The sequence below is a fragment of the Gopherus flavomarginatus genome, chromosome 2 (genome assembly GCF_025201925.1).
Source record: "Gopherus flavomarginatus isolate rGopFla2 chromosome 2, rGopFla2.mat.asm, whole genome shotgun sequence".
In the NCBI taxonomy this organism is placed as follows: Eukaryota; Metazoa; Chordata; order Testudines; family Testudinidae; genus Gopherus; species Gopherus flavomarginatus.
The window spans coordinates 204,340,533-204,366,566 of NC_066618.1; the positions used below are offsets into that span (position 1 = coordinate 204,340,533).

The 26,034-nt window shown below is 44.4% G+C and overlaps 1 long non-coding RNA gene across 1 annotated transcript in view; it reads right to left on the reverse strand.

The window, feature by feature from the left end:
* LOC127044264 (uncharacterized) overlaps window positions 1–26,034 on the reverse strand; it is a 794,940-nt gene that overhangs the window by 544,027 nt on the left and 224,879 nt on the right. The window lies entirely within an intron of this gene.

A 26,034-nucleotide genomic window follows, 5' to 3' on the forward strand; every position in this document is an offset into this window, starting at 1 on the left:
ATACACGTCCTGCATGTCGAGGGCGGCGTACCAGTCTCCCGGATCCAGGGATGGGATAATGGTCCCCAGGGATACCATGCGGAACTTCAACTTCACCAGGTATTTGTTGAGCTCTCGCAGGTCGAGGATAGGCCTGAGGCCTCCCTTGGCCTTGGGGATCAGAAAGTAGCGGGAATAAAACCCCTTGCCTTTCTCGTTTTCCGGAACCGCCTCTATAGCTCCTTTGCTGAGGAGCGTCCGCACCTCCTGTCGAAGGAATTGCTCGTGAGAGGGGTCCCTGAAGAGGGACGAGGAAGGGGGGCGGGAAGGAGGAAATGATACAAACTGCAGGCGGTATCCCGTCTGCACCGTGCGTAAGACCCAGCGGTCCGATGTTATTTGGGACCACGCCGGGAGGAAAAACGAAAGGCGGTTGGAAAACGGGGGGGAAGGATCCATGGGGGAAACTGTTACTGCGCCCTCGGGCGCACCTTCAAAATGAAGGCTTAGGTCCAGGTGGGGGCTTAGAGGGGCCTTGGTTCTGCCCCCCTTGGTTCCCCGAATGCCTGCGCCTTCCGTTCCTGCCGCGGCGCCTGTTAAGGTCCTGCCGCTGGCGGAACTGGGAATACGGCCTGCGCTGTTGTTGTTGCTGTGGCCGGAAGGGTCTGCGTTGCTTTCCCGGTGTGTGCATCCCTAGGGACCGCATAATGACCCGATTATCTTTCAGACTCTTGAGTCTGGGGTCTGTCTTTTCAGAGAACAGGCCCTGGCCTTCGAAAGGGAGGTCCTGTATGGTATGCTGGAGCTCCGGCGGAAGGCCAGAAACCTGCAGCCAGGAGATGCGACGCATCGTTACTCCCGATGCGAGGGTACGGGCAGCCGAGTCTGCAGCGTCCAAAGAGGCTTGCAAGGACGTGCGAGCAACCTTCTTGCCTCCATCCAAGATGGCTGTAAATTCTTGGCGAGCGTCTTGTGGCAGCAGCTCCTTGAATTTGTCTGCTGCCACCCAGGAGTTGAAGGCGTATCTGCTCAGCAGGGTTTGCTGGTTGGAAACCCTGAGCTGCAGCGCCCCAGCCGAGTATACCTTACGGCCGAGGAGGTCCATTCGCCTGGCCTCTCTGGATTTGGGGGCTGGAGCCTCCTGCCCATGACGCTCTTTGTCGTTCACCGATTGAACCACCAGGGAACACGGTGTTGGGTGCACATGGAGGTACTCATAGCCTTTAGAAGGGGCCATGTACTTCCTCTCGACGCCCTTCGCAGTAGGGGGGATGGAGGCCGGAGACTGCCAGATGGTGTTGGCGTTTGCCTGGATGGTTCTTATGAAGGGCAGGGCGACCCTGGTGGGAGCATCTGCTGAGAGGATGGTGACAATCGGATCCTCTATTTCGGAGACCTCCTCGGCTTGCAGACTCAGATTTTGAGCTACTCGCCTGAGGAGGTCTTGGTGCGCCCTGAGATCCAGCGGGGGGGGCTGTTGGAGGAGGTACCAGCCACCGCTTCATCAGGGGAGGAGGATGAGGAGACCCCCGGCAAGAGAGTGTCTAATGGAGGGTCTCCCTCGGCCCTCGCCTCTGCCTCAGGAGCCAGAGCGGAATCTTGTTGCTTGGACCCTTCCTCCCCATCCGGGGAGGGAGGGGGGCGAGACAATGAGGCTTCCGGCGCCCTGCGCTCCGCCGTCGCAGGCCTAGCAGGGAGCTGTTGGGGCCCCTGGGCTTGATGGTATGCCCAGGGTGTCCAGAACCCCCATTGCTGCGGGCCTTGGTCTTGTTGAGGCGGATCGCCAAATAGCGCCGCTTGCCGGTCGGTGCCCAGCGCATACCCGCTGTCCGTTTGGGAAGAGACCGACGGCTGTCTAGAAGGCCACGGCGGGGCTGACCCTGGTTGGTAAGGGTCCGCGCGGGTCGGCACGGGCGAACGTCTCGGTGCCGGGGACCGGTGCCGGGAGTAACGGTGCCGGGACCGGGACCGGGACCGGGTTCTGTCACGGTGCCGGGATCTGGACCGGTACCGGCCGTCGCTTCGGTGCCGGGATCGAGACCGGGACCTGCCACCGACGCGGTGCCGGGAGGTCGACCGGGACCGGGACCTGCCACCAGCTCGGTGCCGGGAGGTCGACCGGTGCGGCGAGTAACGTCGGGACTGGCTCCTGGAGTCGCGGCGCCGGTATCGGCGGCTGGAGTCCGACCGCGACCGTCTTGAGGCCGACCGGTGCCGCGAGTGCGACCGGTACCGCTGAGGGGAGCGGTGCCGGGACTGCGAGCGGCGGCGGGATCTGGAGCGACCGTGGCGTCGGGACCTCGATCGTGAGCGTGAGTCCCGAGATGGTGCCGACATCATGGGCTTGCCTCTGGACACGACCCGCACCGGAGGTACCGGGGGTGGCAGCTGAGTGGGCTCAGTCAGGGCTATGAGGTCCCGAGCCGAGGCGAAGGTCTCCGGCGTGGACGGGACCAATATCTCAACCCCAGATCTCATGGGGGAGCTTGGCGGCACCGGACTCGACGGACCCGCCGGGCCCGGAGTCAACGGTGCCGGTGGTGCCGCGGCCGATGTTGAGGCCGGGCGCTCCAGTCGGGTCTGCCTGGCCGGAGGAGTAGTCTTCGACGGCCTCGGTTCTGTCCCTGGTGCCGGAGAAGGTCGGTGCCGGGGAGTCTTTTCGGTGCCGGTGCGCTCCGGTGCCGGCGCCGAGATCACGGCCTGCGAAGCCGCCGGGTCAAGTGCCGCCTCCATAAGGAGAGTTCGGAGTCTTTGATCCCTCTCCTTCTTTGTTCTTGGCTTAAAAGCCTTGCAGATGCGGCACTTGTCCGATCTGTGCGCTTCCCCCAGGCACTTCAGGCATGCGTCGTGGGGGTCGCTGGTGGGCATAGGCTTCTTGCAGGCCGCACACTGCTTGAAGCCCGGCGAACCAGGCATGAGCCCGGTGCCGGGTGCCGGGAAGGGCTAAGCCCCCGGCGAAGAACTATTTACAACTTATTTAACTTAACTACTATCTAACTACACTTAACAATCTAATTAACACTATAACAGTACGAGAGGTAATTGAGAGATAACAAGGAGAGCTAGGGACGTGGAGGACAGCTATGCCGCGCTCCACAGTTCCAACGACCGACACGGCGGTAAGAAGGAACTGAGGAGCGGGTGGGCCGGCAGGGATATATATTGGGCGCCATGGCGGCGCCACTCCAGGGGGCGACCTGCCGGCCCACTGGAGTTGCTAGGGTAAAAAAGTTTCCGACGAACGTGCACGCGCGGCGCGCACACCTAACTGAAATGGATGTGAGCAATCACTCGAAGAAGAACCAGAATATCTGTTAAGTTACAACAGCTGAGCCTGCTGTCAGGACTACAGAAAAGGTGCTAGAACGGTCAAACCGCAGACTTGACTGGCAAGGACAATAACAGGAAAAGCCATAGATGGAGAATTAATTGGTCAGCTTGCTTATCATCAACGTTATATTTCAAATAAGGCAAATAACATGTATAACCAGCGTGCTACATTTTGCGGTTTTAACCTTTATAAGCTTGGTAAAATTTGTAAAGGCCAGAGCAGTCGACCCTCTGCCTAGGCAACCGCTGTTTCTCCCTGTGTGCACACTTGTAATCAATAAAAGAGCCGTGGGCTGTCTGATCTAAAATCAACGGTGTGGTCGATTTTCCACAACAAACCCCTTAGTGCCAACTGGCATGAGAGTTACAGGAATGTCCTGATTTTGGTGTGTACATTCTGTTCCACCAAAGAATGTCATGTGAAGTATCAAATGAAAGCTGGGATCACGCTGGTTATTAATATTATTGTGAAATGTTTGTTCAAATATTATATAAAATCTACTGTAAATGAAGGTTTTATCAGACTTTTCTATCAAAACGTGACAGCTAGTAACTTTCACCCAACTTCTGATTTTATTATGAACATGCACCTCACTCAGTGGTTCACCAAGTTTCAGTGAAACTCACTGAAATTTGGGGAATTTAGGTGTAGAATTCCAACTAGGACATTTTTGCCTTTTTGAGCATATCATTTTGCCCCCCCACCAGTAGCCAAATACCACTTTAAAGGATTATTCATCAGAAGACATTGGATAGCAGATCACTGAGCTACCTGGATAAAATGGGGAAAGTCAGAATGGGTAAGATAATTGCTTTTGAAAAATAGACTGTAGATGTAAGATGGGATCTTGCATGATGAGAGCTCCATCCTGTCAAACTCCAAATTCAAAACAGAATTTAACGGGTGTAAACCTGTGGGAACTGAAACAAAGATCCACTGAACCTACACCAGTCAGAAGCTCTGGTATGATCTCTCATTGTATGGATGCAAATTACAGTAATACAAGAAATGCAAAATTTTTACACTGGAATTATAGTTGAATGTTCAAGAGCTCAACTGCTACAGTGATGAGCATGGTATAAGAATCAATGTAGAACAGAATAGAAACTGTACCACAAAAAAGCCATTTTATTTCTTCCTATGAGCCCCAACATTATTTGGTGTTGGGTCTTTGTTCAAACTGGTTCTCAGGTGATGCCAGAAGTGTGGGAGCTCATGACCAGTAGTCAACACAATAGAAGCTGGGGTTGGAGGGAAAGGAAATGGAGTAAATTAGCTAAGATCAAACATGCAAAGGAGGATGAAACAGAAGGATGTGGGCAGGCTAAAATGTTGAGGGGAGCTGAAGCTCACCTGCGGGAAGTCAGGTCACTGGTTTTGACATGGCAAGAAAACCAAGAGGTAGAAAGATGAAAATTGATGTGGAGATGGTTGGATAATCAGAGGAAGACTGAACCTGGGACAGTTACAGTATGTGGGTGGGTGGTGGGTCCAAGAAACTGGTGCCCAATTCCCTATATGATTCTTCTGTGAGGGTTGCCATCCTGACCAATGCCAGGGATTCAACAGTGGATCTCCACAACTAACAGTGTTAATTTCTTCAGCTTCAGCTAAAGACACAGCTCTCTTTAGCCACTGCTGTAACATACTCATATTATCTGTAGATCAGGCACAGCGGGTGACTGTAACCCACACCATCCAGTGGGTTATAGTTGTACTTTGTCTAAAAATGTATACGACTAGCTCTGACCTTTATTATACATTGAGGCCTGGTCTACACTACAGGTTTAGGTTGAATTTAGCAGCTTTAAATTGAATTAACCCTGCACCCATCCACACAACGAAGCCATTTTTGTTGACATAAAGGGCTCTTAAAATCGATTTCTGTACTCCTCCCCAACGAGGGGATTAGAGCTGAAATCGACATTGCCAGTTCGAATTAGGGTTAGTGTGGATGCAATTTGATGGTATTGGCCTCTGGGAGCTATACCACAGTGCACAATTATGACCACTCTGGACAGCAATCTGAACTCGGATGCACTGGCCAGGTAGACAGGAAAAGCCCTGCGAATATTTGAATTTGATTTCCTGTTTGCCCAGCATGGAGAGCTGATCAGCACAGGTAACCATGCAGAGCTCATCATCACAGGTGACCATGCAGTCCCAGAATCGAAAAAGAGAATCAGCATGGACCATATGGGAGGATCTGATCGCTGTATGGGGAGACGAATCCGTGCTATCAGAACTCAGTTTCAAAAGACGGAATGCCAAAACATTTGAAAAAATCTCCAAGGCCATAATGGACAGAGACCACAACAGGGACTCAACTCAGTGCCGGGTGAAACTTAAGGAACTGAGACAAGCATACCAGAAAGCCAAAGAATCAAATGGATGCTCCGGCACAGATCCACAGACATGGCGCTTCTACGCTGAGCTGAAGGCAATTCAGGAGGGGGGACACCACCACTATCCCACTCCTGTCCGTGGACTCCGATGATGCGATACTCTGAGTAGCCATGCCTGAGGATTTTGCAGACAGGGAAGATGATGATGAGGAGGAGGACGTTGAGGTTGAGGAGACCACACAGCACACCATTCTCCGCAACAGTCAGGATCTTTTTCTCACCCTGACTGAAATACCCTCCGAACCCTCCCAAGGCAGTACCCCGGACCTTGAAGCCATAGAAGGGACCTCTGGTGAGTGTACCTTTGTAAATGTAAAACATGTTTTAAAAGCAAGCATTTTTTAATAATTAATTTGACCTGAGGACTTGAGATGTATTCATGGCCAGTACAGGTACTGGAACAGTCTATTAATGTGCCTGGGGATGGAATGGAAAACCTCCAGGGACATCTCCATGAAGTTCTCCTGGAGGTACTCTTTGCAGAAGGTTTCTGGGGAGAGCAGCCATATTCCATCCTCCATGGTAGGACACTTTACCACGCCATGCTAGTAGCAAGTAATCTGGTATCATCACATGACAAAGCCTGGCAGCATATGGTCCCGGTATTTGTTGGCATTCAAGCAACATCCCTTCTTTATATTTCTGTGTTATCCTCAGGCTGTTTGCCTGTGGCTGAAAAGAAATCCTCCCCACAGTTATCCAAGGGGGGTGGGCATTGGAGCTGAGCTGTTCTCGATTGGTTAGCAGGGATCTTCCCTGATACCAGCCACGTGGTGTGGGGAGGGTTAAAGCAGTCATCCCACAGAAAAGCAATGCGGGGGGGGGGGCATTAGTTTGGTTTCTGCTTCTGCACATTAGCACAAAAATCGCAGCCCTAAATGGACAACTCAACAGGCTTTGCTTGGTATGGGAAAGAAGGGCGCTGCTGTTATGAAGTTTGCAGAAGCCGAAAGACTATAGCTTACCATGGCCGCCTACAAGCCAAATTCTGTTCCCCGATGTGTTTGATGTCTAAACACCAAAGCGCAGGCGCTTGATATAAGATGCAAAAAATGACCTTGTACCAAAATCACATGTGCTATGTAATGTGAATAGTGTTGTTCACTGTGAAAGAGTATACCCATTGTTCTGTAAAATGTATCTTTTAAAATACTTCTCTCCCTTTTTTTCCTCCTGCAGCTGCAAATGTTTCAAGCCTCCCTCCTCTGTCCCGAACACTATCTCAGATAAGGTGGCGAAAAAAACGCATGTGCAATGAAATGTTCTCTGAGCTCATGCAGAAAGGGTGGAGGGACACAATAGCAGAGAACAGGTCAGCGGCCAGTGAACGTGAGGAGAGGTAGTGGCAGGAAGATCAGAGGATGCATGAAGCAACTCTGCGGCTACTGCAGGAACAAATGGACATGATACGGTGTCTGGTGGAGGTTCAGGAATGTCAGCTGGAGAGACTGCCACTGCCTGTTTAACCGCTTTCCCTCCTCCCCATGTTCCATAGCCGCCTCTTCACCCAGACGCCCAAGAACGCAGGGGAGGGGGGTTGGCTCCAGGCACCCAACCACTCCTCCCCAATGGACAGAAGGCTGTCATTCAACAAGTATTGAAGTGGCCTCTTCCTTCCCTCGTATTCTCCCCCCCTCAACCCACCTGGGCTACCATGTGAGTTATCTCCCTATTTTTTATAATCAATTAACAAAGAATACATGGTTTTTAAACAATAGTGACTTTATTTCCTATCTGTGATTGAAGGGGGGAGGGCGGTTTGCTGACAGGGAATTTTCGAGCCAGCCAAGAGGGTGGGTTTTCATCAAGGAGAAACAAATAGAACTGTCACATGGTACCTTGGCCAGTTATGAAACTGATTTTCAAAGCTTCTCTGATCCGCAGCACTTCCTGATGTGCTCTTCTAATCACCCTGGTGTCTGGCTGCATGTAATCGGCCACCCGGCGATTTGCCTCAACCTCCCACCCCACTATAAACATCTCCCCCTTACTCTCACAGAGATTGTGGAGCACACAGCAAGCAGCAATAACAATGGGGATATTGGTTACACTGAGGTCTGAGTGAGTCACTAAACTGTGCCAGCGACCCTTCAAACGTCCAGAGACACACTCTATCACCATCTGCACTTGCTCAGCCTATAGTTGAACAGCTCCTTACTACTGTCCAGGTGTGCCTGCGTATAGCTTCATGAGCCAGGGCATTAATGGGTAGGCTGGGTCCCCAAGGATAACTACAGGCATTTCAACATCCCCAACAGTTATTTGCTGGCCTGGGAAGTAAATCCCTTCCTGCAGCCATTTAAACAGACCAGAGTTCCTGAAAATGCGAGCGTCATGAATCTTTCCCAGCCATCCCATGTTGATGTTGGTGAAACGTCCATTGCAATCCACTGGTGCTTGCAGCACCATTGAAAAGTACCCCTTGCGGTTTATGTACTGGCTGCCTTGGTGGTCTGGTCCCAATATAGGGATATGCAGTCCATCTTTCACCCCACCACAGTTAGGGAACCCCATTGCAGCAAAGCCATCTACTATGTCTTGCACATTTCCCAGAGTCACTACCTTTGATGGCAGCAGCTCAATGATTGCGTTGGCTACTTGCATGACAGCAACCCCCACGGTAGATTTGCCCACTCCAAATTGATTCCCAACTGACCAGTAGCTGTCTGGCATTGCACTCGCTTGTGAACTATAAGGGCTGCTCTCATCTTGGTATTCTTGCACTTCAGGGCAGGGGAAAGCAAGTCACAAAGTTCCATGAAAGTTCCCTTATGCATGCAAAAGTTTCGGAGCCACTGGGAATCATCCCAGACCCGAAACACTATGTGGTCCCACCAGCCTGTGCTTGTTTCCTGGGCTCAAACTCGGTGTTCCACGGCATGAACCTGCCCCATTAACACCACAATGTCCACATTGCTGGTGCCAGCACTTTGAGAGAAGTCTGTGTCCATGTCCTCATCACTCTCGTCACTGCACTGCCGTTGCCTCCTGTCATAACCTTAGTCCCAGATTTGGACCTTAGCGTCCAAAATATGGGGGTTAGCATGAAAACCTCCAAGCTTAGTTACCAGCTTGGACCTGGTACTTGCTGCCACCACCCAAAAAATTAGAGTGTTTTGGGGCACTCTGGTCCCCCTGAAAAACCTTCCCTGGGGACCCCAAGACCCAAATCCCTTGAGTCTTACAACAAAGGGAAATAATCCTTTTTCCCTTCCCCCCTCCAGGTGCTCCTGGAGAGATACACAGACACAAGCTCTGTGAAACTACACAGAGTGACTCCCCCTCTCTGTTCCCAGTCCTGGAAACAAAAAGTACTTTCCTCTTCACCCAGAGGGAATGCAAAATCAGGCTAACAAATCCAACACACACAGATCTCCCCCCCTGATTTCTTCCTCCCACCAATTCCCTGGTGAGTACAGACTCAATTTCCCTGAAGTAAAGAAAAACTTCAACAGGTCTTAAAAGAAAGCTTTATATAAAAAGAAAGAAAAATACATACAAATGGTCTCTCTGTATTAAGGTGACAAAATACAGGGTTAATTGCTTAAAAGAATATTGAATAAACAGCCTTATTCAAAAAGAATACAAATCAAAGCACTCCAGCACTTATATTCATGCAAATACCAAAGAAAAGAAACCATATAACTTACTATCTGATCTCTTTGTCCTTACACTTAGAAACAGAAGATTAGAAAACAGAAACTACTTCTCCAAAGCTCAGAGAAAGCAGGCAGCCAGAAAACAAAGACTCAGACACAAACTTCCCTCCACCCAAAGTTGAAAAAATCCGGTTTCCTGATTGGTCCTCTGGTCAGGTGCTTCAGGTGAAAGAGACATTAACCCTTAGCTATCTGTTTATGACACCTCCTCGCCTGGTTTTTCAGCTTCTGGTTCTGCATAAACTGCACAATAATACATGAGGTGTTTACAACATTCATAACTGCTGCGATGAGCTGAACAGGCTCCGTGCTTGCCGTGCTATGGCATCTGTTTGGAAAAAAGGTGCGAAACAATTGTCTGCAGTTGTTCCCATGGAGGGAGGGGCAACTGACAACTGTAGCCATCCCACATTTCCCACAGTCTCCACCAACCATTTGAATTCTGGGTTGAGCTCCCAATGCCTGGTGCATCAAAAACATTGTCTCGGGTGGTTCTGGGTACATGTCGTCAGCACCCCCCTATCCCACCCCTTGAAAACAACAGGAAAAAATTGTTTCTGGCCTTTTTTCACTGTCACCGTATGTCTACTGGATGCTGCTGGCAGACATGGTACTGCAGTGCTACACAGCAGCATCCTCTTGCCTTCTCTTGCGGATGGCAGATGGTGCAGTATGATTGGTATCCGTTATTGTTATCCCTTGGATGCTCCTGGCTGGCCTCGATGAGGTCGGTCAGGGGCGCCTGGAAAATAAAGAGAATGACTTCAGGTCATTCTCTCTTTAAGTTCTGTGTAATGGACATTCAGTCCTGCCTGGAATATCATGGAGGCTTCTGCCTCAGGCTGCTCTCGTAGTCGGCAGCACTGTGAAGTCACACCTACCCCTGCCTACCCCTTGCTCCCAGGGCTCATGAAACCTGGACGGTAGTAAGGAGCAGTCCAACTATAGGCTGAGTGAGTGCAGAATGGTGGTTCACTCTACTTCCCTGTAAGCCAACCACCTTCCCCTCCCCTTTTTGATCTCCGTTTGCAGAGGCAATAAAGTTGTTTCAAATTCATGCATTCTTTATTACTTCATCACACAAATGGGGGGATAACTGCCAAGGTAACCTAAGAGGGGTGGGGGAGGAAGGAAGCAATGGGTGTAGTTGTTGTACGGGCACCCCCTAGAATGGCATGCAGCTCATCATTTCTGCAGGATGTCTAGGGGTCTGACCCGGAGTGGCCGCTTGTATCTGTCGTCCTTTAGTAGGCTTGCCTGATATTCTAGGCAGCATTGAATCTCCATTAGACAAAACTTAAAGAAGAGAATGACCTGGGGGGTTATTCCTATTTTTGTCCAGGCGCCCCAACTGACCTCACAGAGGCCAGCCAGGAGCACCCATGACAGCAGCAGATAGTATAGTATGACTGGAAACCATCTTTGCTAACTTGCAAAGGCAAGGAGATACTGCTGTGTAGCGCTGCAGTACTGCATCTGTCTGCAATATCCAGTAGACATACGGTGACAGTGAAAAGAGGTTGAACGGGCTCCATGGTTGTCATACTATGGCGTCTGCTCGGGCAATCCAGGGAAAAGGGCGCAAAATGATTGTCTGCCATTGCTTTCACAGAGGGAGGGTTGACTGATGACATTTACCCACAACGACCCGTGACAAATTTTTGGCCTCATCAGGCATTGGAAGCTCAACCCAGAATTCCAATGGGCAGCAGAGACTGCAGGAACTGTAAGATAGCTACCACAGTGCACCGCTCTGAAAGTTGACGCATGCCATGGTACTATGGACACACTCCACTGAATTAATGTGCTTAGTTGGACGCGTGCAGTCGACTTTATACAATCTGTTCCCAAAAATTGACTTCTATAAAATTGGAGTAATTTTGTAGTGTAGACATACCCTAAGAAAGATTGTGCCATACATTTAGGTCTTATAGCATTGAAATCTGTGCTGACTAAAGCACCTGTTAAGGTGACTGTATATTCCTAGTACACCAAGAGGAGGAGAGAAAAGTCACTGATTCAAAATGAAGTTCAGGAAATAAATTAAAGGAAATAAAGGGATTGGGGCAAAGTAGTTTACTTGAGGGAAGACCTGATGAGACAGCAAATTTCCTAAAGAGAAAATTCTCTTACTGAGCTGTGAAAAATGAAGACATAAAGGCTAAGATATTGCTAAAGAGCGTTACACATTTTTTTGCTAGTGCAAACATAACGTTAACCATAGAGTGTAAGAGAAGATACTGACTATAGAAGAATCTGGAAAAACTGATATCACCCACGTCTAGTAAGATGTTGGCCCAGACCCAGATTTGCTGGACACATGAAGAGAGGTTAAAAATAATACTCGGTCAAAATTTTTCAATTAAAAGTTTATTCACTGGAAAACATTTTTGTATAAAACGATTTTCATCTAAATTTTTCATATCTCCACTTTAAAACCCCAAAAGTCAAAACAAAACAAAACAAAAATAGTTTTCAGTTGCTGAGTGCCCAAAAGATTTCAGTTTTTGGCAACTGGTAAATTTTGGTTTTTGGTTACTAAAAAGAGGAAATGGTGCTGGGACCAGATTAATTAGGTGAGTAGCTGACAGCAACATTCCACCAGGTGGAGCAGATTACAATAGCACTAAGAATAGAGTTTCTGTGGGAGACTGGCCTGACAGAAGACAGGTCGTTTTGTTCTTTGCAGGTGTAGACTTGATTTTTGAGTGATTTTGTTCCAGGGATGGACCTTATTTAGTGTTTGCAGGGAATACTGGGATTGGTAATGTGATGCTGGCATACCAGATCCAGCTAATGCCAAGACCCTGGGCCTCATGGAACAATGCATAGCTGGAAGCCAGTCTGGCTCACTTGTGGGTTAGTATAATTAAAATAGATATTCATGTTATAAAAAAGTATTTAGTGTTTAGACTTTATGAAATGTGTATAGTATGCTGCATGTAATAAGCCTACATATAATAGCTGTATCCAGTGCTACAAGGTAATATTTAAATGTTTGCTCTATAACTGTAAAATGTTTGTTCTAAAAGTCTGTAACTCACCAAAGAGTGCGAGGGATAGTAGGGGTGGGAACTGCAACTAATGCAAAATGCTGGATTCCTAGAAAAGGTGTTATCTCCAGGCAATCAGGAAGGACTATTGAACACAAATAGGCTATTGTGGAACAAAGATTTTGTTGATTGTGCCACCCACTCACCCATGAAGAAGTTATGTGCAGAAGCATTCATCCCACCAACTCTGGACTCTAATGGGCAAAGATTCCTAAATGTAAGCAACCAATCTCCAAGCTGCTTGGCTTGGGCTAGCCCCAAAGGGCATTAAAGCTTGCCTATTATAGATGCTTCTATTACCTTTTGAACTTAAAATTGTATCTTATTTGTGTGTGTGTGCTTACCAGCTTTAACCTTGTAAATAATTATCTTATTTCTTTTTCCTAGTTGATAAACCTTTAGTTAGTTTGTTAGAGGACTGTCTACAAGCATTGTTGTTGGTGGGAGATTTAAGGTGCAAATTGACCTGGTGTAAGTGACTGATCCTTTTGGTCTGGGAGAAGCCTAAATATTTTGTGAATTTTGATGTAAAGTGACCATCTATCAGAGAATTAAGCTTGTCTGGTTGGCAAAATAGATCAGAATATCCAAGGGGACTGTTTGTGACTCTATGATAAGTCTGTATAATGCCTGAGGTGTTTATATTTGTTGGTTGAATCTAGGTATAGCACTCACAACCAGTTTAGGGTTTGTGCACTGTTTCTTAACAGTCTGCCCTGTGACTGCTTTTCTCTTTCATGAGCCACTCCAGACAGCCTGACATTTGGCATAGTCTTGGCAGGACTCACATGCCACAGGTCGATTAGATTTATAGATCATAATCCAGAGTTGTTAAAATCTTAAACTTGATATTGAGAGTTTTTAAATGTCAAAGAATAGACCCAAAGAGTGAACCACAGTCATACGATGGTCTTGAGACAAAAGACCTTGAGAAGTTATGTAAGGAGAGGAGAATATCTTATAAAAAGAAACCTCCTGAACGTAGATCATCACAGGAACATTGAAAACTAAAGATACTTTACCAGGACAGTGAATGACTGGGATATGTTACTCCCTGATTTGTTATTCACATATAGATATGATCCCCAAGAATCTATTGGCTTTGCTCCCTTTGAGCTCCTCTATTGAAGACATGTGATTTGAATCAAGGCTCTTGTGAGGATAGTACAGAAGAGATAGGTCAACCTGTAGGGGAGTATGTCACTTGTTTTAATAAGTCAGGTGGTTCAAAAAGTTTGATATGAGAGACATACGGAAGAAAGATTTTTTGGCATAGACGATTTGGTGTTAGTTTTGATTCCAGCAAGGAAGAACAAAATGCAAGATTGTTGGGAAGGACCTTTTGAGGTGATAGAGTGAATGAGATCACTTATGCTATATGAAATCCCCATGGCAGGGGAGCTGGGCAGACAGTACATGTCCGTAACTGAAAGCTTACCATGAACGGGAGATGGCAGTGAATATGATTTGTTGTACTGATGAGGGAATGTTTACTGCCCCCTTAATTGCTTCACTCAGGGAACATAAGTAAGGGGTTTACACTTTTTACTTGGCTGGTGAACTCTTAAGTATAGAACTCACAACTGGTTTGGAGTTAGTGCCCTGCCCTGAGGTTGGTATTCTTCCTTATGACCCTCTCTGAACAATGGTATATCTGGTTCCCTCCTGTTCTCTGCCTGCAGTACACAATAGTTTAGTCTCCTGAGGGCTAATTCTGGTTGTTTGGCCTGGAGTGTATTGGATGGCTTATAGCGGCCTATGGTATGCAGAAGGTCAGACTGGATGATCTGGAGATCCCTTCTGACCTTAAATCTCTGACAATAGACAGAATGAGCTGCACTGGATGAGATTTTGCCAGATAGTCTCCAGATATGTTACTTAATAAAGTTGTCGTCTAGTTGAATCACATTCCCGGTGCCTGTCTTTCTTTCTGCGGTTCCCAAGACAATGTCACCTCACAACCTCAGGAACTTTGTCTGGGCCAGCAAAGAAAAGAAAACGCTTAGTTCCTTTTCAGGAGTAGACCCCAGGCACACCCCTCAGCCTCCTTGAGGAGGGGAGCTCTGGGATGATTGGCAGGTCACAGGGCTCTTGGCTCCCACATAAGTAACGGAAGGGTTTATAAGCTCTTCTTCCAGTCATGCGGGCTATTTTTTTGGAACAAAAAGCTATCCCTCTCCCCTCCCTTGAGATTAGAGTAGCAGTGAGAAACTGGCCTGAAAAGTTTATAATCTAAATACATTGAGGGTGGGAGAGGAAACAGGAAGGAGAAGTGAAGGGACTAATGAAAGGTCATGCCGCGGGTAAGTGTTTGAGCCAGAAATAGAACACAGTTTTCCTAACTCATAGTTCAGTGCCCTATCCACTGGGTATGCTTCCTCCTGAGTTTATTAAAATTTTTACAGTGGTGCACATGAGAGGAGAATCTTGCCTAATAATGTCACTTGCTCCAGGAACAACAAAGATAAGAAGAATGAAAATAAGTAGACCACTGACACTGTTAGACCTGGATCCATAACTTGTTTTCAGTCTGTTCATGAGTTGACTGCAACTATAATGTCAAAATTAAACAAACATCAATAGGGAACAAGAAGATGGGAGTGAGTTATTTAATGATTTTTAATTAATTTTAATTGCTGACATTTTCAACAGTAGTTTAGCATCCTGAATTCTTCTCCTTACCCTTTCCTGATGACATTGGGATTTCTGCCAATTTTTTATTGCTTTGGGTTCCCCCGGTGCTTTTTAAAAATGAAGCGATTGAACAAGTGAAAAGTTTAAAAACTCGAGGGAACCCAAGTGACTACAGAGAAACAGACTAATAGTTTAAACCTTAACCCTTTATTTAGTCCAGGGGGTGGAAATGGGTTGATACATCAGCTGGAAGCTGCAATCTATTTTGCAGGATTTGTGTAGACGTATTATATATCGTAGCTCCAACTGCATGGAGAACTGTATGCAAATGCTATCTAGAAAGACTTAAGAACCATTAGGATTAACTAAAAGAAACAGTTTTTCTAACATAAACAGTTTTTTGCTGGTTGCTGGGTTGTTGGGGTATTTTTTATTTATTTATTTATTTATTTATTGGTCAAAAGGGGCACACATTTTAAGGTAAATCTTATTAGCCAAGATGGAAAAAAGATTCCATCCTGCAACAAGCAGCTGGCACTGATGATATAACGGCATGTGTTTTTTTTACATATTATAATCCATTTATAGGTAGAGTCATTTTTAGATGAATATTTCTTAAGAAGCTGCTTGCAAACATTTTCACAGCTCCCTGAAGTTCTCAGCTGGATTCCTCCCAGACACTCTTATTGCCTTCAATGTGTTGATGCTGACCCAGGGCTGCTTTTGCCCTGAATCCACAATGCATTAATTACTGACAATAATCTTACTACAGGTGCTTAATTTGACCAACACACTTTCAAAGTTAAGCACAGTATTTTATTTCAAGGGTGCTGTTGTTTTAAAAAAATAATTGAAATGCTCCATCTATCCTGCATTAGTATGTGTGTTCTGTGCTAGATGTGTAGCTTCTTCACATTACTGATGGGCTGCTTGATGCCAGCATTTTCATGATTGGTCACAATATGCTCGTCAATTATGCTAGTAGGTATATTAGCCAGACTAGCCAGAAACTCTACAGATCTGCTAATTTCCTATCAAGATAGCCCATACTGCAACTGACCTCCAGGTCAAAAGCCCAGAATGCTTTCATTGTTGGTCAATGAAAATGCCAATGTCTTATATTGGTGTTCCTGATAAGCTATGTTCATAGGAATTTAAATAAATAAATAAATAAATAATCATTGGCATTCCTATAACAGATCTACTTTTGTATTTTAACAAACAGTTAAATATTTCTACAGAAGTTCTATATTTATAGAAAAGGGTCACATACTGTATGTAGATAAAAGCACAGCTGGATATTTATGAAGGCATGAGATTTTTATAAATATAGAAATTCGGTAATTATCACTGTTGTGCCATAGTAATAAGCACAGCTGGGGAATGCTGCTGCTGCTTCTGTTTTTTTGGCTGTGAACCTAAATTCAGACTTAGAAGTCCCTACTGTCTCATCTTCATCTTTGTACTGTGCAGTGGAAACAACCTAGGGACACCACAGCTAAATATACGGCTCCTTCTGCCAGCTAATGATCAGTGGCATGATCAAATGCCCTTTGAAGACAATGTAATAACTTCCACTGACTCTGGACCAGGCCCAACGCCTTCTGCTGAGTCATGTAATCAAGCCACCGCAGGGGTTAAACAAAAAATAGGAACTGAAAACAGCAAGATTTTGGGAGCTGTCCAATGAACTAAAAATGATGTTTCACAGGTGAGTTATCAGAGAACTCGGCTTAGTGGTTGTTAGCTCATAGCTGTTAAGTATTACTTTTATTTATTTCTTGTTTAAAAAAGAAAGAAAAAAGGAGGAAAAACAACCATTAGAGTGTTTAAACTAATGTTCGGGGTGGAAATGAACAGTGATATTAACAATACAGTGACCAGCCTCCCAATAGTCAGATGATCAACATTATTTTGAAAATTAGACTGTAAATTTAGGCAGCTTGTTGTTAACATTCCAAACAGCTGCCTACTCATTAATCTGTGCAATTTTCACTCACACTCCACGTGAAGTTTATAGAGTTCACAATGGGGAAAATTGATGATAAATTGTCAACTGAAGCTACTGGACACAATAGGGAATGTATTATATAATTTTTTGTTTGTTTGTTTTTTTAAACACACCTAAATGAAATTTTCTTTGTATTCCACTTGTGAACTTCCTGCATTAACATCAGGACAATAATTCTTTGATTTGTTTGTTCAGCACGTGTTGTACTACTTTGTTAGGGGCTGATTTGCATTTGCCTGTTCTGCAGATGTACAAAATGAGGCTGGGGTAAAGAATATCTCCTAGATATACCTTTTGTAATCTGACAAACCTGCATTCTGAAGCTCAGAAGCTGCTTTCTCTTTGCAACTTGACCATTGGAACACAAGATACCTCAAAAGTTGCCAGGAAGACTCTCCCACACTGCCTCTCTTCACTGGCCAGTGGTGGAGCTATCTGACTGTGCAAGTGCAGCAGGGGGTGTATTCTGCCCTGGGAGGCATTCTGCCCCTTTGCAATCTATCAAAGCATAACTGAATCCTAGATTAATATTGTTTAATTATTAAGCAATTTATAGCGATGCACCAGACTTCTGTCCCATATGCACTAGGAGGGAATAAAGACTCCTGTGGCAGCTTATAGACTAACAGACGTTTTGGAGCATCAGCTTTTGTGGGTGAATACCCACTTCGTCAGATGCATGTAGTGGAAATTTCCAGGGGCAGTTACATATATGCAGGCAAGCTAGAGATAATAAGGTAGTTCTGAGTCCTGTGCCTTTATCCTCACACACAACTATTTCAAACTTGATGACAATATATATCTCCAGATCAGTGGCACAGCTATGGGCACCCGCATTGCCCCACAATATGCCAATATTTTTATGTCCGACCTGGAACAACGCTTCCTCAGCTCTCATCCACTCACGCCCCTTCTCTACCTATGCTACATTGATGACATCTTCATCATCTGGACCCATGGGAAGGAGTCTCTGGAAAAATTCCACCATGATTTCAACAGCTTCCACCCAACCATCAACCTCAGCCTGGACCAATCTACACGGGAGGTCCACTTCCTAGACACCATGGTGCAAATAAGTGATGGTCACATTACCATCACCCTATACCAAAAACCTACCCACCGCTATGCCTACCTTCATGCCTCCAGCTTCCATCCCGGGCACATCACACGATCCATTGTCTACAGCCAAGCACTGAGGTACAACCGCATCTGCTCTAACCCCTCAGACAGAGACCAACACCTACAAAATCTCCACCAAGCATTCTCAAAACTACAATACCTGCATCAGGAAATAAGGAAACAGATCAACAGAGCCAGACGTGTACCCAGAAGCCTCCTACTGCAAGACAAACCCAAGAAAGAAACCAACAGGACTCCACTGGCCATCACATACAGTCCCCAGCTAAAACCTCTCCAAAGCATCATCAAGGTCCTACAACCCATTCTGGACAATGATCCTACACTTTCACAGGCCTTGGGTGGCAGGCCAGTCCTCGCCCACAGGCAACCTGCCAACCTGAAACATATTCTCACCAGTAACTGCACACCGCACCATAGTAACTCTAGCTCAGGAACCAGTCCATGCAACAAACCTCGATGCCAACTCTGCCCACATATCTGCACCAGTGACACCATCACAGGACCTAACCAGATCAGCCACACTATCACTGGTTCATTCACCTGCACGTCCACCAATGTAATATATGCCATCATATGCCAGCAATGCCCCTCTGCTAGGTACATTGGCCAAACTGGACAGTCGCTACGGAAAAGGATAAACGGACACAAATCAGATATTAGGAATGGCAATATACAAAAACTTGTAGGAGAACACTTCAACCTCCCTGGCCACACTATAGCAGACCTTAAGGTGGCCATCCTGCAGCAAAAAAACTTCAGGACCAGACTTCAAAGAGAAACTGCTGAGCTTCAGTTCATCTGCAAATTTGACACCATCAGCTCAGGATTAAACAAAGACTGTGAATGGCTTGCCAATTACAGAACCAGTTTCTCCTCCTTCGGTTTTCACACCTCAACTGCTAGAACAGGGCCTCATCCTCCCTGATTGAACTACCTCATTATCTCTAGCTTGCCTGCATATATATACACCTGCCCCTGGAAATTTCCACTGCATGCATCTGATGAAATGGGTATTTACCCACGAAAGCTCATGCTCCAAAATGTCTGTTAGTCTATAAGGTGCCACAGGACTCTTTGCTGCTTTTACAGATCCAGACTAACACAGCTACCCCTCTGATACTAGGAGGAAATAGACACTTTCTCCTACACTCCACACAATTCCCAAAATTGGAGCTCTGTAGGGAGTTGGGTCTGCAAGGTGTCAGAGACAGAACTTTAGTGAGTGGTGGTGTATTGTCCTACTTAAGCCCCTCCTTAAGTCCCTTACAATACAGCATTCCTCCTGTGACCATCCAAAATGTCTTCAGGGCCATGATCTGCCAGGGTGAAATATACATTATGGATGATGGCTCTGAGCCATAGTGTTCAAATACAGCTAATTAAACAGCCTTTGGCTGAAGGCCTCTCTTTTGAATTTATGAAGGAAGATTATGAGTAAGAATGAGAAACAAATAGTCAATCATGTCTGTAAAAGCCTTGTTTGGGACTATTTCACCATGTACAAGAATAATCCCACAAAGGCTGTTTAAATTGCAAAACCACAATCTCTTGTGGTAAAGCAGCCTCAGGGTATATGACAAATTAACTGACTTATGTGCAGCAAGATAAACAAAGGGACTATATAAAGGATTAACAAGGAAATATTGTATGTTGACTGCATACGTTGTTGGATTTTTTAGTCCACCAGCGCTTTGAATGACATAGTAATAGGCACACTATGGAATCCTGAAAGTAATAGCATTATTGTTTTCTCAATTAGTGCATATTTAAAATAGATTTCTGCAGCAACAATTATATGACCTTTGATAATGATACGTTATGAAATATATTTGCAAATAGCTTTTAATACATTGGTATCCTACTAGAAAATTTTACGCAATTTGAATATTTCTTACAATTATTCACCTTCATACGTAATTATTATTTTATGAATATTATTGCAAGCACAGAATAGAAAGTAAAGATCTATGGAAATGTGTTTGTTCATCCTTATCGTAGTTTTTGTCCCTGTAACATGAATGGGGTTGATTCTCCATTTCCTTATGTAATCATTTTTATCTGTGCAAAAAGGAGTCACTTAGAAATCAGAATGGTAGAACTTTACACCCACTTTGTACAAGTATAAATGACTGCACAAGCTAAAAGGCTGTGATGAGGTCTACACTACAGGCACTCCAGCACCATAGCTACAACGCGACAGCTATGCCACTGTAATCCTGGAGTTTGGGTTTAGATACAGTGATGGAAGGGATTTTTCATTGCTGTAGGAACCCCACCTCCCCAAGTGGTGGCAGATAGGTCAACAGAAGCATTTTTCCATTGTCCTAGCTGTGTTTTTACACCACTGACACTGTTGCTCCGTCAGCCTAAGTTTCAAGTATAGATCAGGCTTTAGACGCACTGCCTCCTGCAGCTTGTTCAGACCTGGAATCCTGTTCCTAGGTGATTGTCCAGTTTTGCAAAATCAGAGGATTTACAAAATGGTTGACAGACAAGCACTTCAAAATTGTTAGACAGCAGAGCTCCAGGCGAATGATCACCTGGTTCTTTGACTTTCCTTTCTTCTCAGACTCTTTTTGTTTTTTTTCCGGTACTGGCAGCTAATGACTTACTTTAGCTTAGATTGTGCAGAAAGAAACAGAGATGAAGACAGCCAGAAGTTTAATAGTTTACCGTTGTATCTCTGTGCCCATACTGAGAGGGAATTGTGCACAGTATGTATATAAAGGTCTATGACTGAAAAAAAAATCAACTAAAATAACTAATTGGTGTTAGAAATGTTGTGGGTACGAGTGTCTTTCTGCATCCCTTGAAAGTTACAGCTCCTTTTGTGAATGACAGTTCAGAGTGGTACATTGTGTTACCTCGGAAACAGCAGTGGCAGCATATGTATATTAAGATCGAAAGTATTTATTTTTCTGCACATTTCTATCTAATACAGCCTTGACTATTGTTTAAATTCTTAATGCAGTCAGTCCTTTGCTATGACAGCCGCTCCTATCTACTCTTTGGTCAACCACTATTGCCATGTGAGCAAAGGGGTTTTTTTTTGCTTTTTTTTTTTTACTGATTCACACGCACTGCTGCATCTTTCTTAAATCAGAATGGTTTACAGGAGAAAAAATCAAAGAAAATGATTTACACCTTTAGGCCCAGAAAGGTAAAATCCGTGCAGCATTGTCATGACATGTCAACCAAGAACTGGCCTATACATTGGGGTAATCTGACCTGTGGGTGGGTGTGATTTCTAAAGCAGACTAACATCCTGAGCATTAATTGGTTCATGTAGATGCCGCTGGCATGCACTAAAGGTTCCCTACTGGGCTTTAACATACTACTCTTTGAAAAAGTACTATGTTAAAGCATACTGTGGAACTTTTAATGCACACCAGCAAGGTCTGTACCACCCAGTGAATAGGCAGCATATTAGTGCACTTTAGAAATCAGACCCTATTGAGTGCATTATGCCCGCATGTAGACAAGCCCTAATAAAACCATAGAAGGCAGACTCCATTTCCTCTTATTTCACATCAACACTAAGCAGTAGGATATTTGTCTACAAGAAAGGTGCTTGGCAGGAAAGAGGGGACAAGGAGCAAGGAATCTTGGGTTCTAATTTATGGTTCTGCAAATGAATTGCTGTGTGGCCTTTGGCAAGTCATTTAAACATTTAACATTGCCCAGTATCTAGTGGGGTAATAAGACACTAAGACTGGGTTAGGGGAAGCTTGCAAAGTGCTTTGAAATCCTCAGAAAAAAAACTCAATATAAATGTACAGTATTATGATCTTAATTCTCATTAATTCTTATATTAGCATTTCCCTGATGAAGGGAAACTATTACGTTATGGTTTTAAAATATAGCATGATTCATCTGTCAGAGAAATAATTTTTATATTCCAAGGTATTAGCTTTTCTCCTTTCCTTAGATGAATGGCTTTACTCACAATAAATTATTTTTGGTAAAAAACTATTATGTACAAATTAATGAACACTTGCTCAAAGTCAAAAATATTATTTAAAAAAAGCAATTAAAGGTAGAACAAATTCCCTGACTACCATGCATATCAGAATATATCAGGAAAAGATACTGGAAAAATAAAAACAACCCCCCCCAAAATCAAACAAGGGCATCTGTATAGGTGGTCCAGACCTGCCTATACTGGCACACCAAAAAGCCTTGGGGAAAAAACAATACAAAAATTGCAATAAAATTCTAATGGATCCCAACTATACAAATCTCCTCTCCAACTCTACGCCCAGATCCAACTCTATGCCCAGATCCAACTCAACGCCCAGATCCAAATCAACAGCCAGAGTCACGTTTCCTCTTTCCTTACTCTCAGTCTATCAATTTTTCCTACCCCCATAGATCCTCTGCCCTTGCTTTCATTGCTGTTTGCCTGCCCTTCTGCAGCACCAGAGGAAGAGGAGGCGTTGGAGTTGTGCCCATCACTGCTGCATGATATCATATACAAAAGGAGCTCATTTCTCTTCAACATCTCCAATTCCACAATGAGCTTTGGAGCAGGAGCAAGTATAGCTGAGAAGTAGAGACCCCCATGCAGAGCTGTGAAAAGGAAGATACTGCCAGGATGACCTATTTCTTGCCTATCAGCTGCAGGGAGTGTGGCCTTCTATGGCAGGCAGAAAGTGAACAATAACAAAAAAAAGTTTCTGACAGCCAGCCAGGAAAGCTGGAGGTAGTGAGAAATGAGCCAAAATGTGTGTAAAGACAGAGGAAAAGGCCAGCATCTCTGGCCAAAAGCCAGGGACTTGGCAGATATGGTTATATGCAGCCTTCAACTAACTATAATAGCCAGAATATTATTCTTTCATGTCCTAACTTTTGCAATTTCACACGTTTCATGGCTGTGCAAATGAATTTCCCTGGGCAACAAAATAGAATACAAGAGCCTGATTCTGATTTTGATCCTACACAATATTTATATCAGTTTAACTCCATTAACTTCAGCGGAGTTACTCACTATAAACTTCAGAATGACAAAGGTAAGTAAGACTGGAATCAGGCCCCCAAAGATTTAAAGGGTCTCCACACTCTACAGATCCACAGATATTATCAGTATTGTCTAGTGGCTAAAGCACAAAAATGGGAGTCAGAGAATCCAAGATACATTTCCTGTTCTAACATTGATTTGGTGTCTTTGCACAGATCAACTTATTTGTATGTTTCAACATCTGCAAAATAAACTCAGCAGCCTTGGCAGTGCTTGACATGGCTGCTGTTTGGTTGGTAAGTTGATCAACAAAGTTTATATGTAATGTACACTCACAGCTGAATACACCCTGAACATCTGCAGTTTTTGTAAGTTGAGGTACAAAGCTATAAAAACCAGAGAATGCTGGAATTTTAGCCAACTGTAATAATGTTGTATTGTTTTTTAAAAGTGAAATGGGTCCTTGGCATGAATGCTAGTGATAACTTGAGGCCTGCCTTAGAACATAATTGCTGGAGGTTTTGAAAGTTAAGCATGATGGCTGATTAAATATCAGAAGAGCTTTTATAAGTGACCATAACTTAGTGTTGAATTGTCTTAGCCTACTCAGCTGTTTTACTTCCCTTGTTTTTGCGTTGCTCATGAAAGATGTTGAATTTACCATCCTTTATCATCAGAAGTCTTATGTTGCTCTCCACCAGCATGGCTCAAAAATGAGCTGGAGGGAACAGTTCTAGGGGTGAGAAGATAGTTTAATCTCCGTATCAATTCCGTACTCTCCTTCTATGCTGAAACTGCCAAAAAGGGTGCAAGTTTCATGGTCAAGTTGTAATGTGGACATTTGTCCTCTATGAACTGGACTCCTACAACAAACATTTCACACAGAGCACACAATAACCCCCAGAAGATAATGCAGTTCAGAGACTATTGACCAGTGCCCCATTCAAATTAACATGTTATTGTACAAGGGAAGTGTTCTTAGGTAATTATTAATCTGCTGAGTCGTAACCTCCTGTTAGACTGTTAATCATTTCTTCTACAAAGCAGATCTATTTTTGAAAGCCTTTAGTGTACAAAGATAGGAAGAAAGGCAAGAGTAGATTGGGATGTATTTCTTAAAAATCTTGTCTCAATCTTCCTGGGCCAAATTCTCTCCTGAGTTATACCAAATACAACCCACATGTGCAAATCTGTGAAGAATTTGGTTCTAAACAACCCTAAGAGAATACAGTACTTCCAGAGGCACTGATTAAAGGGCCCAGGACTGCAATCTAATTCTGCAGCCCAAGGATTTTGTTTCTGTGTTAACAAGTACGCCTGGTAAATCTTAACCTTTATAAAACTGAGCGTATGTACAATAAAATCAATTTATTAGGGGAAAAGCAAAGTGGAATGAAGAGAGGGTGAAGGTGTGCAAGAGCAAAGGAAGTCTAAGAGATCATGTGCTAGCTATTTATTTTCAAGCCACCAAGGTGGCAACCCTATAAAATACTGATGGACTACCACAATGATTGACCTCTAAATTGTCTGCTCACATTACACTGGGTATTTATACCTATTTGAGAGCTAGGAGAAGGTTAGATTTATTTGCCTGCAGAATACAATTTATACTCTCGGTCTCCTGTGCTCCGTTTTACATTTTCTAAAGTGCACTAAATTTAATACTTTCCAGTTAACAGCTCTCTGATGAATACAGACAGATGTAAACAAGACATCCTGTTTCTGGGCTGGTGAAGGTTGTAGCCTCATATTCTAACATCATGTCACTCTGTTCATGACTCACAGTTCTGCCTGTTGGATGTAAATGACGTGTCACTCTGACTCGTAAGATATGTATAAAAGTACTTAATTCACTTTGTGTCTTGAAATGTAAAAGTCAGCAAAAATAAAAGCACTCATTTATAAACAACAGCAAAAAACACCCCCAACAAAACAAAAATAACCCACAACATTACATGGGATGGTTGATGAGAAACAATCATATACTGTACACTTCTAAACCTAGTCAGCTCATTATTCTTCTAAACCAGAAAGATGTTTGATGTTAAAATTTGGCTCACGTTGTATGTCAAAGTGACTAGATTTATAAAAACTGCAAATAAGAAAGAGAGAAGATGTAGTATTTGACCTACCATATGTCTCCTCATGCAGCTGCTGGAGAAGGGAAGCAGGACAACTGAAAAATAATTAGAAATCATAAAAGTTTTCTATGTAAGCTACCAAAGATCCCCAAGTAAAATCAAGGGAGAGTCTTCAAAAGAATTTTAGGTTATGTGGCTTCAGAGGGAATTGTGCAGCTGAAAACTCATGCAATGCCTTGGACATATCAGGATAAAAGGCTGATACGATTTGTTTCACTATAATAACATAACATGAAAAGGTGAAGATCGCACATGACCTCCCTTTCTTCTACAGTCAGAGCTCCTCAGACTGAGAATCTTGCCACATTTAATAGAGTTGGCAATGTTAGACTTAGTCAATATTTCTTTGGAAGCACTCTAGGGAGTGTCGGTGATACTCCCCAGAGCTATTGGCTATTTAGTGGTTGGTGGCACTCTGCCTTCTGAGTCAGTATTGAACAATTGCCCCAGCACACTATTAAATAATGGTATTGAACTACTAAGGGTGTGTTCTGCTGGATGAGATATAAAACCAAGACCTTGTCCCCTTGTGGTTACTAAAAATCCTGCTGGACTTTGTGAAAGAGCAGGGCTGTTAACCACCTGTGTCCTAACCTCAATTCCTCTTGCATTTTGTTTGGATATAATTTTCTATAGAGCAGAGCTTATAACAGAAAGCATGTCTTTATGGACAGTCATTTTGATTTGAAAATAATTTTATTTCCAATACTTTTGAGTTCTATTT